Genomic DNA, 13071 nt, shown 5'->3' with positions numbered 1-13071 from the left:
TACTTTTGTTTTATATATATATATATATATATATATGTATTATTTGGGAGCAATTTCAACACAGCTATTGTAAAAATATACATTTAATGTTGGCTAAACAACTAGTGTTTCCAACTGTTTACACCCCTATTAGCAGCAATAACTGCAAATAAACACTTACAACAGTTTTACCAGTTACACACTGTGGAGGAATTTTGACCCACTCCTCCTCACAGAACTGCTTCTGCTCAGTGATATTTGTGGGCTTTCGAACATGAACTGCATGTTTTAGGTCCTGGCTTTTATGTTGTGGAATATTGTCTTACTGCATGATCCAACTGTGCCTCAGCTAGAATTCACAGATGGATGGTTTAACATTCTCTGCTACACAGCAGAATTTATGTTTTCAGCTACGACAAGGCATCCAAGGTCCTGATGCGGAAAACCATTCCCAAAACATTTTCTTTTGAATTCATCTGTCTGTAAGACACTGTTCCAGAACTCTTGAGGATCATCCAGCTGCAAACCTGAGACAGGTTTTAATGTTTGCTTGAGTCTTCCTTGCTAGTCTGCCATGGATCCCATTTTTCCTGAGGGTAGAGTCATGTACACTGACCTTAGCGGCCTAAGGATTCTCTGAATGTTCATTGTAATATCCTAGGCAACTTGGAGAGATTTCAGCAGGCAGAGTATATCTAATTTTAATACATTTTAAAATAGGATTTGCATATTTAAATTCACCTTAACTACAAATGAAAGGGTTTTAAAGCATTTGCAACTGAGTTGGTGCTGATCTAAGGCATTTCTCTGGTTGTTGGTTACTGTATATTAAAAAAACACAGCCTAAAATGAAATATTGATATGCTTACCAGGTTATTTTATTGACTGGCTGCTGGTAAATGAAATTTGAGTGTCCTTGGTTTAGCTGGAGCTGTTCTCTTGCATCTCCGCCTCGTGCTGCCCACTCTTTAAATTAGATTCCATTAATCAGAAAATCTGGTCTATTTTCTGTACAGCAGTAGATCTAAAGCTGCTCCCAGAGACCATCATCAGTTCTCAAAGGAGGGATGTCTGTGCTCTGACACACCTAATTCATATAATCAAGGGTTTGATAATTCACTGATAAGTTGAAAATGTTGCCTCAAAGCAGACAAAGACCAAATATATGACCCCATTCTGTGGGTCTATAAGAGCTGGTTCACAAATCACTGCATTACAGCTCAAACTGTCAGGATAACAAAGAACGCTAGGGAATAAAATGTTACCCTGTCACTCCTGTTGTTCCCAGTCATTCAGTCAAAAAACGATCTTGCGCAGGATTCCAATTATTACTGTATGCATGTAGACTCAACCGCGCACAGCAGTTCTGGTGCCCGGTAAATGTAATTTATTGTGAAATTCACTGTTCCCTTTCCTCATTTCTATTCTTCCTCAGGTAATGTAGCGGCTGGCTTGCTGTGTCCAACTTATAAAGGGCTGCTTGATTCTAACATCTCGGAGTAAATGGTTTTGTAAATCATGCTCATGTCTCTGGATTTTCATTTTCTCCCACGTGCCTCCTCACCTACGAGTGCTGAGTATCCCTGACATCCGACAACAATTCATTCTGAGAGAGGGAAAATGATAGCCTTTTGGGAGGAGGAAATTTATTATAGGCTAATCCAGTCTGGCAGCCACAGAACTCTGAGGCATTGGTGCACTTGTAAATACCAGGGTTGTCATTATTGCCTCTCTCCTGTCAGTAAGCGGAGGTGCGTTCAATTTTGTGAGGACCCCCATAGTGCTCTCTATATGGGTGCTCTTGTGATGAAATATCATTCTTGTGTATTTTAGATTTGTGGTGATGATGGCTCATTGACCAAAACATGAATTCACACAGAAAAAAAAAAAAAAATAGAGGGTGAGAGAGACGTTTCAAGGTAAGTACTAATTATGGTAGAGAGAAGCCTCAATTGTGTTATAATTACAGTTGATGATAATACTGCATGTGAAAAGAGCTGTTCTTAAGTGTTTACTTTAAAATATATAAATAAAAACTAAAAAACTGTAAATCACTTTATTAATCCTCAGAAAAATGGGTTATCACTTAAGATATCCAAAATGTTCTTGGATCTGGTCTGCGGGGACCACAATATATATTTGCTCATAATCTTTTTTTCTTTTTTTTTCTTTTTTTTTTAATAACTGGAAGTATATTTGTTTTCTATTTTTGATTGAATTAGCTTTTTAACCGTCATGCTTTATTTATTCTCTGTCTCTCTTTCCATTTTTAATTGTAATTCTTTGTTAATATTTACTTGAGCTGAATGCACACTGATTATTAACAATTCACCTAGCTAATAAGAAGGAAGTTCCCAAGAGGACTTGAAGGCAGCATTATAATAGGCAAGAGTAACAGCTTGTCAGACAATGTAGCCGATAGCAAAATTGCAGTGGTAGGATTGGTCAGTAGCATTTTAACAACTTAGGATCCTTGGAAAAAAAAAAAACTCTAAAACTCTAAAAACACACCTGTGCATACAATTCACTGCAGTATCCAGCTGAAATTAACACTAGTGTCAGTAAAACAACAACAATTTTTATTTCTGTTCTGTATTTTCATGTGGTTACTTTCATATTACTATTTTAAGACCTCAAAACACTTTTCCTAATACAGTTTAAACTAATACATTTTGACATTTTACATAACCAGTTCCATGTATGACTTTCCCGATGTAGTAAACTTGCTCTGTAGCTCACTTGATACAACATTGCCCTTGTGATATGGAGTACTGTGAAACGAGTCATGATACTCAAAAAAAAAAAAAAAAAAAAAAACCAAAGACTTGCTGAAGCAAGCTAAAATGGCATAGCTACTTTACCAAATACGTTTTTATCTCACTTTTGATTTTGTTAACACTATCGGTTGGGTTTAGGGTGGGGTTTTGTTTCTGAACTGCTGCAATACGTGCAACAACCAAAGTAAATAAAATGTTTCTAAATTTACATTAATCTGTTTCTGTAAAATTTTTACAATTGTACACAATTAAAAATGTTCAGCAATCACTGGAAATTTAATTTTGAAAGCTTGTGTTGCATTTTATGGTGGGATTTAGTGAAGGGTAACCACTTCAGTCGAGGTTTTAGGAGGCATGCAGGAGTGTGAGTTGGGATGTCTTTAACAAAAGCAAAGTACAACTTCTGCTTCTGTTAAAGTTGGACACAGATTTTGTTTGAATATTGAAATGGAAAAGAAATATGGTGTCTAATAACTCTTTGCATAGCCTAGGCTGTGTGGTTTTATCCCATCACTTTTATTATGAGAAGTATAAGAATGATTCCTTTGAACTCAAAGCTCAATCAAATGAATTACACACCTGAAAATGCTCTCTCTTCAAATTACTCCCAAGATTGTAAGAGATGAGCTTTGCTTTAAAGCTTATGTCAATTAAGAATGTTCTCTGTTCTGCTTGACCCTGAAAAAAAAAAAAACTTGGCTGAAGAGAAAATAAAAACTGGAATGCTGTGGTAGATTATAGCACAAATGACATTCAAAGCAATCAATTGCATTTCATAGTATTGATGTTCTTTGTGTTTCTTTTTGCTGGTGTCACTTTTGATGTTTTTGAAGTCAATTTTGATGATGATGATAATTGAAGGGGTCATATGATGCAATTTAATTTTTTCCTTTCTCTTTGGAGTGTTACAAGCTTTTGGTGCATAAAGATGTTGCAAAGTTGCAAAGACTAAAGTCTCAAATCCAAAGAGATATTCTTTATAAAAGTCAAGAGTCAACCACACCCCCCTGAAAGGGCCCGTTCTAACACGCCCCCACATGTCTTCATCACAATGTAAGGAAGATTTGCATAACGCCGCCCAAATGTTCACGCAAAGAAAGAAGGCACAACTTTTATTTTCATTGTTGCTGCCAGCGCCATGTTGTGGAGACACTGTGTGTTTCGTTGTGAAAGCAAAGCTACTTTGTTTGTCCTTCCAAAAGAGGACACAACTAGAAATCAGTGGTTAAGTTGTATTTACAACACTGTTTGGGAACAGTTCAACCCAAATATTCAGATGTGTGCAGCACATTTTACAGAAGACAAGGACTGTTTCCTGTGAGAGTAGCCTACAATGCCGGTGTCTGTTTTTATAAAGTGGGGCAGTTCCAACTTTGCAAGGACAGTCTGGCGCTTCTGACTCACAGTCTGTAAGTACGTTTTCATATGTAAAGGATTTGCCACTGACGATTCAAACGTGAGTTTTGAGCAGTGTAGCGTAGAGCTTGTTGTTTGCCATTTCTCCGATCACAAATGCAGACATGGTTTTATGTTTACGTGGCACAATACACAACGTGTAAAAAGACAGTAAAAGTCAGTATAATCAGCAATTATGTCCCCACTGGATGCAACAAATGCCTCGTTTGTAATGGGTTTTATTGCTTTTGTCTCGTCGAACAGGGACACATGGCATGACAGTATTGTAAGGGGCGTAACATTTCTGTCACATGCTTGAGGCATTCTGCCAGTCTCAATACACTGGATAGCTGGCCAATCACCGCACACCTCGCTTTTCAGAACAATGAGCTTTGTAAAATTGATGCGTTTCAAAAAGGAGGGGCATAGAGGAGAAACAATAATGTGTATTATGTGAAAAGCAATGTTTTTTGAACCTCAAACCACATAAACACATTGCATTACTCCAAATGCACAACTTCATATGACCCCTTCAATTTTCTGAATTAGTGGTGCTTGATAATGCAAGCTATTATAGTGCCCATATTTTAATAGTGCTCGCAAATAACGTTTTAAATGCAGATGCTCGTCCTAGTAGGTTTTTTTTTATTATTATTTTTTGTGGAGGAAGGTTGGGATCATGTATTCATACCTATACAAATAGAAAACAAACAAGCATCAGCCCAAATCTTCTCTGCATAGGTTAGAAGAAATCCTATTCAGCCATAAGCTCCAATGACTTCATATTTCTCTCTCAAGGGAACAATTCTTTTGGCTGTAGCTTTTCAACACATTGAAACACACATCACATAGAATCAATGGAGGTCACCTACACAGCCGTCAAGCTCAATCAGTCTAATCTAAGAACAAACAGCATTCTCTGCAGATGAGCTCAATGCCAGGTATGATTGGGAATGTAGCCCACACTCTCCCAATTGTATTTTATTTTGCTTCATTTCTGGAAACTGATTGTGAAATGGCGAGACATATTGTTTGCAATCCTTACATCAGTGATCATTCATTTGCTGAGAATACTTGAAACTAGCCATAGCAAAAGGAATACAATGCTCCTTAGTGATCAACATGCTATGAAAACACACTGTAACTTTCAGAGCTCAGATCTGTTTCTGAGTACAGAAAGACCATCTATTGAAACTGGGCTGCATTTTTTTTTTACTTTTTTAACTTGCTCTACTTTCTGATTTAAGCTAAAAGAAAAGAAAAAATGGAAAAACACATTCCACCCACATTCACATGCCAGTGATGCCAATTTTTATTTACTTATTTTATTAAGAGTAATAAGTTGGGCTGAGTGAAATCGACAGTAATATTACACCCCCTCCCCCCCATATTTCTCATTTTCCATACAATATCAATATTAATTTACCATTAATGGGAAATGCACACTTTTGTGGCCTAAACTTAATTTCCCAGAGACTTCCTGCAAAGAATGTCCCTCTAAAGTAGATGTTTTTTTTTTTTAAACAAGCAAACTAATTAACAAGTGGATTACATTAGCTAGCAAGCTAAAACAAATGTTGCATGTGTTTGACTTGAAGCAGCGATGCGCAGACTGATCGGTGTGTGACATCAAAGTACCAGGAGAGCTGTAGAGCATGCTTTCGAATCGCTTTAGTGGTACTTTGACTTTAACTGCATTTGTAGTCGGCGCCATAGCCAATAGCCAGACCAATAAACAAACACAGACTGAAAGTTAAGTTGTTTGTGCGTAAACAAATGCCCACAAACCTCAACAAACTGGAGCAGCGTTGTAAAGAAGAATGGGCCAGATTCTTCCAAACCCATGAAAGAGACTGGTAAAGTCATCTAGAAGATGATTACTTCAAGTTATTGCTACTAAAAGTGGACCTACAAGAAACTGAATCATAGGGTGTCCTTAGTTTGTCACCCATGGCTTTTCCATTTTGGTCTAGTTTTAGTCTGGTTTGTGGTTTTTATACTCTAGTTTCATACCAAGATCCTTTATCTGTCATAGATAAGGGTGAGTGTTTTATGTAAAAGTGCAAATTGCTCATAAAAGCTGTAACAAACACTTGTCATTTTTCCAAGAACCAAGGCCACTGCGAGAGTGGGTGGCCAGTTTTAAATTTTTTGGACTCTTCAGTGAACTTGTTTACAGAAAATTCTTCAGAACAGCATCAATCAAATGATTGATTGAAAAAAAAATATTGAAATGATAAAAAAAAAAAAAAAAAAAAAAAAACTTTATAAATGGACTTTAACCCTCTGAGGTCTAGGTGGTTTTGGGGCCTGGAGAAGTTTTGACATCCCCTGACTTTTGTGCTTTTTTTCAGTTGCTTATGAACAAATACATGGCTAAAGTCACTGTATTCAGCACAAATTGGGCTACAATTATATGTAAATAGCATGTATGTACATGATTGTGTTTTTGAGAAAACAACGTTTATATGTGGTTAGTGAAAAACTAAAATTTTGAAGTTACTGAAATAAGGTCATAAAACACATAGAGAACATTTGTTCACAAGACTGTCAAACCTGGATCTGGCAGCCTAGAATTTTTGCTTCAATAGATGTGAAAATCATCTTGTTTACTTACTCACAGAAAACAATAGATTGATTTAAATTTCTAAGACACTTTTTGTTTCAAAAGGGCATATGCGAGCAGGCGTGATTGACCATCAATATTTGTGTGATTCACACCTGAGAAGACAAAGGCCCGTGTAATGAGCTGCATAATGAGCCTTTAAGCCAGGTGTGTGACTGAGAGGGAAGAGTTACAATAAAGAATGTGAGGACAAAATAAATGTATATATTTTTATGTTTATACTTTATTAAGAATATATTTAATTATCCCACAAAATAACTTGGGATTCACTTGCGAGCTGACTTTCAAAGCTGACTTTCAAAGCTGAATTTTTAGCATCATTACTCCAGTCACATGATCCCTCAGAAATCATTCTAATATTCTGATTTGCTACTCAAAAAAACATTTATTATTATTATTAATAATAATAATAATAATAATAATGTTGAAAAGAATAATTTATTCCGTTTTCTTTGATGAATTGAAAGAACAACATCATTTGTAACATGATTATTGTACTTATCATCATGTGTGTACTAAATAAAAGTTTTAATTTCTATATATACTGACTCCAAGCTTTTGAATGGTATAGTGTATATTTTTGCACTTGGAGTAAGACTGGAGTAATGGTGCTGAAAATGTAGCTTTGATCACAGGAATAAATTACATTTTAATATATATGCAAATAGAAAGCAGTTATTTTAAATAGTAAAAATATTTCACAATATTACTGCGTTAGCAAATGCTACTATGTATTTTGGATTGAATAAATGCAGGCTTGGAGAGCCTGCATTTAGGTGCTGTGAATGAAACTTCATAATGTTTCACTTGATTATACATTTAGTCAGGTGTTATAATTTGGAAAAAGTCTAACTAGTAAAATGTGTACAAGTTATGTGAAAACTAATACAAGAAGATTAATTAAAAAAAAAAAAATAATAATAATAAAATACTTTTATGATCACTTTTACGTTTATGATCAAGCCGCTTCATTCTTTTTTCTGAGGTAATCCAAATCTTATTCCTCTCAGCACGTCTTCTTGGGGTGAATTATGTACCGGTATTATTCCTCTCAGCGCAAAGCGAACAGTAAAATAAAAAAACCTTGAAGAACAGTCTCACTGCTTTGTTTGCTGTTATGGGGGCTTTCACACGCCGTGAGCTTCACGTAGACGATTGTAATATCAATAGCGCGCTCTGCACGTGGTCACATTAGATATAATGAAGGGAGACGTGAAAGACTGGACATCGCATTGTTTTCATATAGATTACTTTATCACAGAATATTTGTTTTCGATAAGACTTGCTTAGTTTAAATTTAGACATGACAAGCTTTCTATAGATATATCTCTCATGTCTCTTTGTTGAGTATTTGCTGAGTTACAGTTCATTTTAATGACGCGTTTCTAAATGAAGATCACGCAGAACCAAGGTGGCAGACATTGTTATTATGCATTATTATACACATTATTATGTGTATATACAAATAAAAGTAGACCCTTTACAGATTTGATTGATGTATTGCTCTTATCTGTATGATCAAAACTGAAAGTGTAATTTAAGTTCTTTTCGGGGTTATCAGGAGAATATGTCACAAAAAGCGTATTCGTGTTGGTCTACTCCAGAGGGTTAATAGAATGAATATGATCAATTTTACTGTTTTGATTGAAAAAATTCAATATAATGAATTATATGTGCTGCTATTGTACTGCTTTCGGTTGTAATGTCTCACATTTCTGTTTACTGGACATTGAGGCATTTAAAGCTTTTAGTTTTGTTGGCACTTTTTATAACGACTATTCTCGGAAGGGTTTTACCAAGAATATCCCTAAGCACAGAACTTCTGTGTTAATTTCAGTGCCAATTACAATTCAATAGAGTCAAGCCACTGAGCAACTAATTCAAAGCAAAGATAAAATCTTTCATTATTGAGTTTTGGTCATCCAAACAAGTGCTGTTAAATGTTTGTAATGCTCATTTTAGCTTATGCTTTTATTTGTTTGGCCAGTGCAGCTTTAATACAGTATGTATTTGCCAGGTTTGCATTCAGGTCCCAGTTCTCCTCTTTGTTGAGTGTGCTAGTTAAGTAGGCGATTGCTCTCTCATTGGAGTTTAATCCAGTGTGTTCCCTCTAGTCCTCTGTTCAAACTTACTTTCAGCCTCTGGTATAATTGCTGGGTGCATTTCCTTCCCACACTGCTGGGCTCTGTGCAGTTTTCTCACTGTTTGCTTTTTCATCCGTGTCTAATTTGAGAGACGCGCCTCAGCAGAAGTGTGTGTGTGTGTGTGTGTGTGTGTGTGTTTATTTGTGTGTGCCAGTTTGCGTGCTTGTGTGTGTTATGAGGGGCTGGGAGGAACTGACTCGCTTGCGGGGAAATGTTGAGGCACTGTTGTATAGAAGTGTGCAGTGCTGGTTGCAAACAAGTTAATTAACAGTGTTTCCTAATTAGCATGGGCTTGAGGGCAAAGACGGGCTGTCACTTCTGGTGCTGTGGATCTCACCCTCTCACAATCTCATTTCTCTCACTGAGAGGAGAGGAGAGGTTGCTCTTGACAAGCTATTTTAAAGACATATCTGCACTGTTGCCAGAGTTGCATCTTTTTAGTGTAAGAATAGTGACTGAATGATCTTGGAAGTTCTTGTCCAATAATTCATGTTTTGTTACTTTTGAAACAAAGTGTCATCCTTCAAATTATGTCCATTTTATTAGGAGATCCAAACAATAAATGCCATTTTGACTCTCTTTGATGAGAAAATTGTAAATATAATTGAATTTATTTATTTACATACACGCGTTTTAAGTAAGCCACTGTTTAATTAAAAAAAAAAAAAAAAAAAATATGTTTAGTTTTTCTCCCTGATGTACTGAAAATGTACCAAACCGTGACTTCAGAGTAGGGCTGTGCAAAAAATCGAATACGATTTTCATGCGCATCTCATCAGTAAAGACGCTCCTGTAATTAGTAGTATATCTCCAGCACGTGCGTTCAGATCAGGGTTGCCAGGTTTTCACAACAAATCCTGCACCGTTGCTTCTCAAAACTAGTCCAAAACTAGCCCAATCGCGTTTCCAGGAGGTTCCCCGATAAAAATTGCATCCCGGGGTTAAACTGTACGTTTTTCGGCAGGGATCCCTTGGTAATATTCACATTTTAGGGGCTAAATATCACGTTATTGGTATTGGGGTCGCTTCAACCCGCGAACACGAAAAACAACCACAGACTTGGCAACACTGGTTGGCATTTACTACACAGAGCCGTAATTCACTGACAGTCTACACAAAATCGATTTTAAAATCGCAGGCGATTCTTTGTCGATTTTGAAAGCGATTTTGTGTAGGTTGTCGGTGGACTACGGCTCTGTGTAGTAAATGCCGCTCCACCTGAACCAGTGTTGCCAAGTCTGCGGTTGTTTTTTCCATGTCCGCGGGTTGAAGCGACCCCAATACCAATAACGTGATATTTAGCCCCTAAAATGAGAATTTTACCAAGGCAACCATGCCAAAAAACGTATGTTTTAACCCCGGGATGCAATTTTTTTGTCGGGGAACCTCCTGGGCTAGTTTTGGACTAGTTTTGAGAAGCAACTGGGCAGGATTTGTTGTAAAAACCTGGCAACCCTGATCTGAACGCACGTGCTGGAGATATACTACTAATTACAGGAGCGTCTTTACTGATGAGATGCGCATGAAAATCGTATTCGATTTTTTGCACAGCCCTACTTCAGAGCCAAGATACATGCAATTTTTTTTGTTTGTTTGCTTTATTTATTTATTTTGTATTGTACCATTACATACCTAATACAAATATATATTAATATAAAAAATAAATAAATAAATAACATATGTGACTTACTATAAGGTGCTTTCACATTTACCATTGCTTTGTGAAATTCAGTCAATAGGAATTTCAATAAGATTCTGCGCAATCTGCAAATTTGTGTGAGGGCAATAGAGACCAACTTAAATGCAGATTTTGCTTATGTTCAAATTGGTCATGTGAATGCACCACATTGACACACAGCTTTATGTTTCACACTGAAATTTTGCTAATGTGACCTTTATGTGCAAGTCTCCACAAGTCATATGAGTTTTGCATGAGGGACAGATATAAAGTTAAGTCTTCATTTACTGAAAATCTTGCCATATACCTCTCAAATGTCATATTTATACTTGGTGCATAAAGACATTCCTTGTTTGTTGTCAGTGATGCTAACTGCCGTTGATTCTCACAAAGTCTAGTCAAGTTTGAATATGCTAAAGTGCAATGGTATGAAAAAGAAAAGATGAAGTGGAGATGAAAAGAAGTGAATATTGACTATTTGATACTTTAGGCAAAATGGTGAAGACAATAATGAAGTAAATAGTGACACAAATAGTTTATTTGGCCTCTCTATTTCTTTAAAGTGATTTATAAATCAGAGAAGATATGCTACTACAGTGATCAGCAGTTCTTGAGAATGGCCTGATCCTCACTTCTACCCAAGGTCTATCATCTATTTTCTTATTCATGTTCTTCACTGTGTCCATGACATACATAACAATATCATGAATTTTACATGTTAGCTACTTCTCTCATGAGACGCTTCAGTTGTTTGTAATGAATTGCTTCGTTTGAGATACTAAAGGTGAGACTGAATCAATAGCTCTTTTGTCATTGAGATTCTAATACCAAGTGTTAAAATTGAATTTATGGTAAGCTTGCTAAGGCACTATTACTTTTGCTCATTCTTAAGCTTATGGATTTGAACAAGCCTCTTACAAATCCTAAAGGTTATTGTTTAACTTGTTTCTACACACATTGTACTACAAAGATGATTGATGCATTGAATCATGCAGTATTTTTTTTTTTTTTTTTTTTAGGAGAGGAGTGCTATTACTTTTCAAATTAATTGGACTTAAGTAATTTGACTAAAGATATTCACCTGATGGCAATCCCATTCAACTGAATAAGAAATCTTATTTGTCAAAGTAATGCATTATTATTGTATTAGGTTTTTTTTGTTTTATAATTGTCACAGACCAGGGCCTCACACACGCATGATCAGATTTGATCCTAAATATTATGGAAAATTCCAAAACTGGCTTTACAACATAAATGCAAAAAAATTACATGAAAGTGCACTTACAGTATGTGTATGTCAACTGAATAGCATGCATACAAGGTTTTTGTGCTCATATACAGTATTTAAGTCAACATTGTTTATTAAAATGTAAATATAAATAGACAATCACAGTATGCAGTAATACTGTGTGCACATTTGTTTTGTGATGCTCACTGTTGCAAATCAAAATCATTGCTGAATGTCAATGAAACTGTTTTATTAATTATATATGATTTATATATGGAAAAAAGCCCTACTGTTTATGTTGTCATATCAGGTACATTTCATCACATAATGATGGAAAAATAAATAAATGTTTAAATGTACATATTCATGTAAAATGCTTGCCATGAAATTAAATTTAGCAAAGGATTTGGCCATTTTATTCCAAGAAAAAAAAATATTTTAATGTTTTTTTTATATCACTGTCATTTATAAAACAGAATGCTTTCAAACACAATACTTGGCTGAAATTACAAAAAATCAAAAAATAAATATAGTTCACAAACAGTTGGACATTTTTGGTGGAAAAAGTACAACAATGTCTGATTTATATGTCTGATATATATATATATATATATATATATATATATATATATATAAATATATAATTTATATATATAATTTTATATATATATATATATATAAATATATAATTTATGTATATAATTTATTTTTTAAAGATGAATGTTGTGTGCTGGTATCATAATGTAAGATCCAAGGCAATTTTCCCAGAATCCCAAGAGATCTGATCCAAGCTTCTACCAAGAGAACACCAACCCCATTAATCAATTATAATATGTCGGTCCACATGTTTGAATCAAGTCACATTCATTCATCTCTAATTCAGCCTCCAATTTTCGTACCTTATACACTTCAAATTCAATTCCTTGCCAGATGCATCTTGCTTTTCTCTGGTCTTTTTAGCCAGGCAGACAGACCTCATTCCCTTCCTGATATTGTTTCAGGATCAACACCATTTCATCTCCATTCTGTCACCCCTCCAGCTGTTGAGTGTAATTGATTAAAAGCATCTATCCTCTCCCCACTGTGTGTTTCAGATCTGTCTCTCTCTCTCTCTCTCTCTCTCTCTCTCTCTCTCTCTTTCTCTCTTTCTCTGTTTGGTCTGGGTGTCTGCAGATGAATAATAATGTTTTGCCAACCCTTCTCTCAGGCTGGTGATGTACATTGAAAGAGACGTCCGAAAGGCC

At 35.6% G+C, this 13071-nt stretch overlaps 1 pseudogene; it reads left to right on the top strand.

The window, feature by feature from the left end:
• Positions 1-13071, top strand: part of LOC109075091 — a 228828-nt pseudogene that overhangs the window by 81504 nt on the left and 134253 nt on the right.

The sequence above is a fragment of the Cyprinus carpio genome, chromosome B16 (assembly GCF_018340385.1).
Source record: "Cyprinus carpio isolate SPL01 chromosome B16, ASM1834038v1, whole genome shotgun sequence".
NCBI lineage: Eukaryota > Metazoa > Chordata > Actinopteri > Cypriniformes > Cyprinidae > Cyprinus > Cyprinus carpio.
Note: the sequence above shows the minus strand (reverse complement) of the source record. Positions and strands in the feature narration are given on the sequence as shown.